Below are 9,345 nucleotides of genomic sequence, written 5' to 3'. Positions count from 1 at the left end.
ACATCAATAATTACTACAACAATAAAACAACAAGGATAACAAAAGGGAATAAATAAATAAATATTTTTAAAAAAGAACCTTTGGAGAAAAAAAAAAGAAGAAAACTATTGGCAGTGAAATATAAGTAAATAAAATAAAAGCCAGACTTAAAGGGTCAGAGGGATAGTTCAGTGTTAGAGCACAGTATTTTTGTGTAAATGAGATCCCCAGAGGCCCCAGGTTCAATCCCTGGCCCCAGCATAAGCCAGAGTTGATGCTCTGTGACCTCTATCACCTAGGTGAGTAAATATATCTTTAGGAAAATTTAAAGACAGGACTTTCAGGTGACTTTCCAAGTGGAATCTGTGCATCACTTTGACCCTGGTAACTGGACTGTCAAAATCACAAAACACTTGTGAGTTACTGAGGCTGCTTGTGTTTCTAGTTAAGTGTTATTTCCTGAGGGCTTGGTAGGTTCAAGCCTCCAGTCCCCAGCTGCAAGGGGAAGCAGTTATCTACTCCTTCCCTGTCAATTTCTCTCTATCTGATGCAATAACAAAAGGGAAAATGGCTGCCACTGGGAGTGGTGGATTTGTAGTGCCAGCGACAACCCCCAGAGATAACTTTGGTGAAAATAAATAAATAAATGCTATTCCTTGCAACTCAAAACCACAGTCTTCTTCTTCTTCTAGCGTTTGCCCTTCTTCCATAGCCAGTCAACAGCGTCAGGTTGAAAGCTGTCAGGAGCTGCTTGTTGCTGGCTTTGAAAGTGACTGGGATCCATGTGGATTCAGTCAGCTAGGAAGGATCGTCAGTTTCCCCAATGAGTGGGTACTGGCTTATATCAGAATGGCTTGTATCAAAATACCTAGGTGGGGGGGGGGGGTTAGGCGGTAGTGCAGCAGGTTAAGCGCAGGTGGCACAAAGAGCAAGGACTGGCATAAGGATCCCGGTTTGAGACCCCAGCTCCCCACCTGCAGGGGGCTCATTTCACAGGTGTTGAAGAAGATCTCTCCCCCTCTCTCTGTCTCCCCTCCTCTCTCAATTTCTCTCTGTCCTATACAACAACATCAATGGCAGCAATAGCAATAACGACAATAACAAGGGCAACAACAACAACAAAAAACTGGGGAAAATATGCCCTTGGGAGCAGTGGACTCAAGGTGCAGGCACCAGCCCCAGCGATAGCCCTGGAGGCAAAATAAATAACTAAATAAATAAATAATAAAAACAAAACAAAGCCGGCTAGGGCAATGGTGTACCTAGTTGAGTACCCCTGTCCCTCTCAACTTCTGGCTCTTTCTATCCAATAAATAAAGATAATAATTTTTTTTTTAAATTAAAAAGGGGGAGTCGGGCGGTAGCACAGCGGATTAAATGTAGATGGCGCAAAACACAAGGACCAGTGTAAGGATCCCGGTTCGAGCCCCCGGCTCTCCACCTGCAGGGGAGTTGCTTCACAAGTGGTAAAGCAGGTCTGCCGGTGTCTATCTTTCTCTCCCCCTCTCTGTCTTCCTCTCCTCTCTCCATTTCTCTCTGTTCTATCCAACAATGACAACAACAATAATAACAACAACAATAAAACAACAAGGGCAACAAAAGGGGCAACAAAAGGGAATAATTAAATAAATAACTTTTTTTTATTAAAAAGGTTTCGTTTCTAAGATAAACTGGAAGGTAGAAAGTTATGTTATTAGAGAAGAATATTAAAATCATTTAGGTGACAAGAAACAAAAGTGTGGTAGTCTGGGGAGGTAACACAATTGAAAAAGTATTGGAGTCTCAAGTCAAAGGTTTTGAGTTTGACCGATGGCATTTCATGGACCAGAGTGATGATGTCTGGCTCTCTTTTTAAAAGAACTTTATTTATTTATTTTTTAAAATCTTTTTTATATTTATTTATTCCCTTTTGTTGTCCTTGCTGATTTATTGTTGTAGTTATTATTGTTGTTACTGATGTCATTGTTGTTGGATTGGACAGAGAGAAATGGAGAGAGGAGGGGAAGACAGAGAGCGGGAGAGAAAGACACCTGCAGACCTGCTTCACTGCCTGTGAATCAACTCCCCTACAGGTGGGGAGCCAGGGGCTTGAACCAGGATCCTTATTCCTGTCCTTGCGCTTTGCGCCAAGTGCACTTAACCCGCTGCGCTACCGCCCGACTCCCTATTTATTTAATTTTATAGCACAGAGAGAAATTGAGAGCGAAGGAGGATGGAGAAGGAGAAAAACCTACAGTAATGCTTTACTGTTCGTGAAGCTTTCCCCCTGCAGGTGGAGACTGGGAGGTTGAACCCAGGTCCTTGTGCACTGTAATGTGTACATATAACCAAGTGAAACACTGCCTGGTCCCAAAGTCTGATCCTCTTTCTCTCTCTTTCATTAATAAATAAAGTCTTAAAAAAACAAACAAGCAACAACAGCAACAAACAGAAGCTAAAAGGAGTAAAAACTGAGGGCAAGCTGGAATACAAATCAGACTTGAAGAAGAGGGAAAGAGAAGTGAGGGTGGAGACTTTCAGCTCCAACTGGATCTATCCAGTTCAGTAAGCCAGGTGTGAACAAGTGCAGATCTCTACTAGAAGTTGCAAGTGGAATTTAAAAGGTCAAATGGAACCTGAGGCTAGAGAAGGCACTTAAGATTTATCTACATACAACTGTAGATGCTACAGAAAGTGGATTGGAGGACCTATCTTTAGAGTTGATGGTTACATCTTTGTTTGTGTTATATTTAATATGTATACATCATTATATTTGTATGTATTTTGACACATAGATATTAAGTTTAGCTTGCTTTACAAATTACACATTTATTTATGCCAAAGACATGCTTTTGAGAAAATTAATAGGCTGGCCTAATAGTTAGAAAAGCAGGCCTAATAGTTAGAAAAGCAGGCCTAAGGGCAACAAAAGGAAATAAATAAATATTAACAAAAAAAGAAAAAGAAAAAAAAAGAAGAAAAGCAGGCCTGGAGTGATGGGTGGGACATGCCCTCAGTCTCCCAAAGCTGGGTCATCCTGCCCTGCCACAAGGTCTTGAAATGAGTGCAGCCTGCAATGTTCCCAACTGAGACTATGTGCTACTACTCACACCAATAGGTATTCAAAGGCTACACAGGCTCCTGGACTAAATATATAAGTGTGTGTGTATGTATGTGTGTGTGTATATATATGTATACGTATACATATATGTATACATATCTGGGTCCAGTGGATGGGGTTTGTAAATAGTTAATTTTACTCATAGATTTTTTTTTTCAAGAACTGGAGCTACTCTCTACCCTAATCCAACATTTTAGCCCTTTTTTAAAGTTTTTTTTAAATCTTTATTTATTTATTTTTCTTTTGTTGCCCTTGTTGTTTTATTGTTGTGGTTATTCTTGTTGTTATTGATGTCGTCGTTGGATAGGACAGAGAGAAATGGAGAGAGGTGGGGAAGACAGAGAGGGGGAGTGAGAAACACCTGCAAACCTGCTTCACTGCTTCACTGCTTGTGAAGCGACTCTCCTGCAGGTGGAGAGCCAAGAGCTCGAACCAGGATCCTTACACTGGTCCTTGTGTTTTGCGCCACGTGCGCTTAACCTGCTGCGCTACCACCCGACTCCCTTCAGACAATATTTTTATCCAACTTCATGTTAGCTAGCAAACTCAAGCAAAAACTATTTAATTAAACAAGCTTTTTTTTTTCTCCTGAAATTCCCAAAGGAAAATGATTTAATTTGAGAGCTTTTTTTTTTCCAGTTAAAAAGTGGGAATGGTACAATAAGCTCACTGATCCTAGCGACCATCCCCCCCCCCCAACCTTTTTTAAATAGGGTAAAGAAAAATCAAGGGAGTGAGGTGAGACTGAGAGGGAAAGAGAAAGATACCTGCAGCACTCTTGAAGTGTCCATGCTACAGGTGAAGACCAGGGCTTGAGCCGTGGTCCTTGTCCATGGTAACCTGTGAATTTAACCCAGTGCACCACCATCTGGCCTCCTGTTATTTTCTTAATTTTTGTTTAATTCTAAAAATACTGTAGAAAAAAAATTACTAATTCAGTTATTCTGTACAGAAATTACCTAAGGAGGCCCAGTGGTGGCACACCTGGTTGAGTGCACATGTTACAAGGACCTGGGTTCTAGCCCCTGGTCCCCTCCTGCAGGGAGAAAGCTTTGCAAGTGGTGAAGCAGTGCTGCAAGTGTCTCCCTTTCTCTGTCTCTCTCCCTCTCTATCTCCTCCTCCCCTCTCGGTTTCTGGCTGTCTCTATCAAGTAAATAAATATAATTTTTAAAAATTAATAAAAAACATAAAAGAAAAAATACTATTTTTGATCGTAAGTGTATTTAGTTATGTATTTATGTATTTAGTTAATTACTTTAGGTAGAGACAGAGGAAGCGAGAGTGAAAGAAACCATACCACTGAAGCTTCCTTCAACATGGTAAGCATTAGACTTGAACCTGGACTGCACCCATGGCAAAGGAGCAGGCTGTCCAAGCAAGATGCCTCACTGGTGTCCTCACTGCACGTCCTACCACAGGCATATTCTGGCAGTAGTCTTGACTCTGACAGCTTCTAAAAATCCCTTTCTTACACATGTCTATGAGATGCCATTTATATCTGCTTTGGATTCAGAAAGATCAGCGAATTCCTTTTCCTCTCAAACTAAGAGTTCACTAAAGTATCTTTCCATGTTAATATTGCACCCTTATTCCAAGATTTCTAGAAGAGGGTAGATCTCTTTTGAATAATTTGGCCTGGCTATCTTTAAGAAATGCTGTCCAGGGAGTCCGGTGGTAGCACAGCAGGTTAAGCGCAGGTGGCGCAAAGTGCAAGGACCGGTTTAAGGATCCGAATTCGAGCCCCCAACTCCCCGCCTCCAGGGGAGTCACTTCACAGGCGGTGAAGCAGATCTGTAGGTGTCTATCTTTCTCTCCCTCTGTCTTCCCCTCCTCTCTCCATTTCTCTCTTTCCTATCCAACAATGACGACATCAGTAACAACAAAAATAACTACAACAATAAAACAACAAGGGCAACAAAAGGGAATAAATAAATATTTTTTAAAAATTTTTAAAAGAAATATCCTTTAAAGAAATGTTAATAGAGTCCGGTGGTAGCACAGCAGGTTAAGTGAAGGTGGCGCAAAGCAGAAGGACCCGCGGAAGGATCAGATTTCAAGCCCATGGCTCCCCACTTGCAAGGGAGTCACTTCACAGGAGGTCAAGCAGGTCTGCCTGTGTCTATCTTTCTCTCCCTGTCTCTATCTTCCCCTCCTTTCTCCATTTCTCTCTGCCCTATCTAAAAACGATGACAATAATAGTAACTATAACAACAATAAAAAACAAGGGCAACAAAAGTGAAAATAAATTTAAAAAAATCTTTTTAAAAAAATGTTAATATATTAAAGGTGTGATTCAACCAACATCAAAATTAAGTGAACTTGCTTAAATTAGTTATTTTAGAATATCTAAAAATGTAAATATAAAATAATTATTGGAGGAGGTGGCATGTCATACCTTATTCCTCAGCAAATAGTTAATCTTATCATGTTATCTTGCTTAATAAAATGCTAGACTTTTGAACAAATAAACTGCCTATAAAAGAGCTTACTCTGATAAATGTTTCAGTATGTACATATGTGTTTACATGTGGAGCTACATATAGGCAGCAAATTTATATGTGGATCCACTGTTATTTAAAATAGATTAACTACTTAAATAACTGTCTTAATCTAATTCACATTTATACTTCAAAATGTGAAATGACAATACAGACTTGTTGTTCCTCCACTTTAGTTGATTAAAGGCACACACCTATGATTCCAATATAAGGATTATTGACAATAAAAGTAATAAATATTACAAAAAAATTTTCCATGGGGAAAAGATAAATAGATAAATAGCTAACTTACCAGCCTCACCTTTGAACACTAAAACCTACTTAAAATAGTCTCCTAATTCAACTATCAGCTGAGACAATTATATATATTTTTTTGCCTCCAGGATTATTGCTGGGGCTTGTGCCTGCACTAAATCCACTGCTCCTGGAGGCTATTTTCCCCCCTTTTGTTGCCCATGTTGATTATCGTTCTTATTGCTGTCATTGTTGGATAGGACAGAGAAAAATCAAGAGAGCATGGGAAGACAGAGAGGGGGAGAGAAAGACAGACACCTGCAGACCTGCTTCACTGCTTGTGAAGCGACCCCCCCAGCAGGTGGGGAGCCAGGGGCTGTTTTTGTTTTGGTTTTTGGGTTTTTTTTGTTTGTTTGTTTGTTTTTTGCAAAGTAATGAACCACAAACTGGAGTCTTAAGAATATTTATAAAACTTTATTCCAATTGGTGGGCTATGACTTTGTCCTGAAATCTTCAGGAAGGAGAGATGATATGTCTGGGCTAAAAGAAAGACATACTAGCTCATTACTAGCAAAGTGACTGTTAAGAAATAAGGAAAAATTAAAGCTTGTGACTTTTTTATTTGAAAAAGTAAACAAAGGTTCAACTCTCTTGTCTAAATATGTAACAATAATAATCCAGGGGAAATTGACTGAGTCTCTAAACATAACAGTGGCTCAGAACTCCTTAAATTTCTGGATAACACAGTATATTCAGGAAACTTTACCTACAACTACCGCTGAGAATCAACATAACTGTTAACAGGGGGCAAATCTTCGAAATAACTAAAAATCATGGGAGTTGGCGGTAGCGTAGCGGGTTAAGTGCAGGTGGCACAAAACGCAAGGACCAGCATAAGGAACCTGGTTCGAGCTCCAGGCTCCCAACCTGAAAGGGAGTCGCTTCACAAGCGGTGAAGCAGGTCTGCAGGTGTCTATCTTTCTCTCCCCCTCTCTGTCTTCCCCTCCTCTCTGCATTTCTCTCTGTCCTATCCAATAATAACAATATCAACAACAACAACAACAATAATAACTACAATAAAACAAGGGCAACAAAAGGGAATAAATAAATAAATATTTAAAAAATTTTTAAAAAGAAATAACTAAAAATCAGCCTCTTATTATAGTTGCAGAAGGAACAATATTGAGGTCTTTAATTGATAAAAATAAAACACATAGTGGTCCAGGAGGTGGCACAGTGGATAAAGCATTGAATTCTCAACCATAAGGTCCTGAGTTTGATCCCCAGCAGCACATGTACCAGAGTGATGTCTGGTTCTTTCTCTCCTCCTATCTTTCTCATGAGTAAATGAATAAATTCTTCAAAAAAATAAAACACATAACAATAAATCAAAGGCATATATTATTATATTATCTAGGAAGTGGATCGTTCACTGGAAATGCATATATTTTAATTTTTTTTAAGTGATGATCAAAAGAGTGTCAGAACTTATGGAAAGTATGAGAAACATCGCCTAAAAATTTGGTGGACTTTGAAGTAAATAGAAAAATATATGCAGAGAAATTTGAGGGAGACTACTGGGAAACTGGTGAAAATATTCTACTTTGTAAACTTAAAATAGGCAAACAGCTCCTGCCAGATGTCCTGGGATCCTAAGTGTCTTCTAAATGTGAGGTTGAGATGGTTTTCTTAGTTATGATATTTATTCTACAAGAAGCACAGATTACAGGCCCTTATCCTCACTTTGCAGATTCTATAAAACCCAGGGACTTTGTTAAGGAGCTTCCGGAGGATGGCTGTGGTCTTGGCCTGGTGGGTTTTTAGAAATGAGCACTTTCTGAAAGTTACAGACTCAGTGATACTTTTTCCAGTCCTTGTCTTCTCTAATTCCGTGTTACCAACTCAGACTCTGAGAACACCCCCTCTGTTTTCCTGTTTGTATGTACAGCTTATCTTGCTGAATAAACGTTTTACACGTTGAAATGTCCCATGACGCATGTGGGCAGTTCAAAGGCCATTGGGAAAAAAAAAAAAAAAAAAAGCATCAAGTTCCTGAAGGGAGAATGCTACTCAGTAGGTGTTACTTGATAAGCATTACTTGATAAGTTACTTGATAAGCATTTTCTTTCCACTGGCCCCTCACCCCACTACTATCTCGGCCTAGAAGACACTATTGCCTTGGGTTCTATGAATTAATAAATATGCATAAACCCTTTGAGGAAAATTTTGTGCACACCTTTAGCTAGAGCCCTGTGGAGTTTTTTAAGCTGGAGGGGGTCGACTAATTAAATACCAAAACATAAGTGTGTATACATACACATACATATACATATACATATACATATATATATATATATATATATATTCTTTCTAACAATCCTAAACACAAGGACTTAAAGTTTTTTTTCTTCTACTGCTTATGCAGCCCTCTGCTTTCAGCCCTCAGCTCTCCTACAAGGCCTAGATACTTCTTCCAAAAATTACAATGACAGAGGATTAGTAGTATGTTGTGAAATTTGCTATTGTGAGGGAATGCTGACAGGTTTTTTAAGTGGAGACAGGATTTATCATCCTGTAAAATACAATCTCAGTCCTAGCTGAAAGATAGTAAATGGGAATGAATTCTTTGGTGAAGAATCTACATGGTCTTCTCTAAACTGGTAGCAAAGGTCTCTCTCTCTCTCTCTCTCTCTCTCCCCTGACTTTTCCTACTGGACCCAGAAAGAATATCTGGGATGAATTGAATGGCACTCTAAATGAGGAAAAGCAATGTATCTCTCTTTCCCCCACCTCCTACCCTTCCCCCTCCACACTCATTTCCCAGTGTGGAGCCTATGATGGACAGTAAGCCGGTCTTGGAACACAGAGCAGGCATTGATTTGATTTTCCACAACTATCCCTCCCCTCTTGGCTCCCCGATACTCCCAGAAGCTTTCCAAGCAATTCCCTGGACAAGGCTCAATTTTTAAAAAAATTTTATTATTATTATTAATTATTATTATTTATTTTTTTTTGCCTAAAGAGTACAAAGCTTTCAAGGAATCACAATAAAAGTTGGCAAAGCAACAAAGTTTCGCCTCCAGGGAAGGAAGGACAGGAGTAGGAGGGGGGAATCCTGGTAGTGGTGTCTCGCTTGTCCCCTCCCTTCGATTCTTTTCTTTTCTTTTTTGTCCCCAAAAATCTTGACATCCACCGGGTAGAAAAGTGGGTTAATTAAGCCGAAGTCTTGGCCGGCCCCCGACAGTGGTTTTCAGGTGGCTGCGAGCCTCGAGGCCTCCCGAGCCCAGGGGGATAAAAGCTGGAGGACAATGGTGCAATTATTTGTCTAAAGTCCCATCCTCTGCCGAGCTCCTGGCATAATTCAAGCATAATTAGGCCGACGGTGTTGCCTTTAAAAGCTTGACTTTGAGAAGGGAGGGGGGTGTTTGTTTACTTTGGGGGCTGGCTGCAAGAGTAGCTTCCGGAAGCGCTGGGAGGGAAAATGATGACAGGCGCTTCTGCACCCTCTGCCTGCAGCCTTCACCAAGTCCTCCA

The sequence above is a fragment of the Erinaceus europaeus genome, chromosome 9 (genome assembly GCF_950295315.1).
Source record: "Erinaceus europaeus chromosome 9, mEriEur2.1, whole genome shotgun sequence".
NCBI lineage: Eukaryota > Metazoa > Chordata > Mammalia > Eulipotyphla > Erinaceidae > Erinaceus > Erinaceus europaeus.
Note: the sequence above shows the minus strand (reverse complement) of the source record.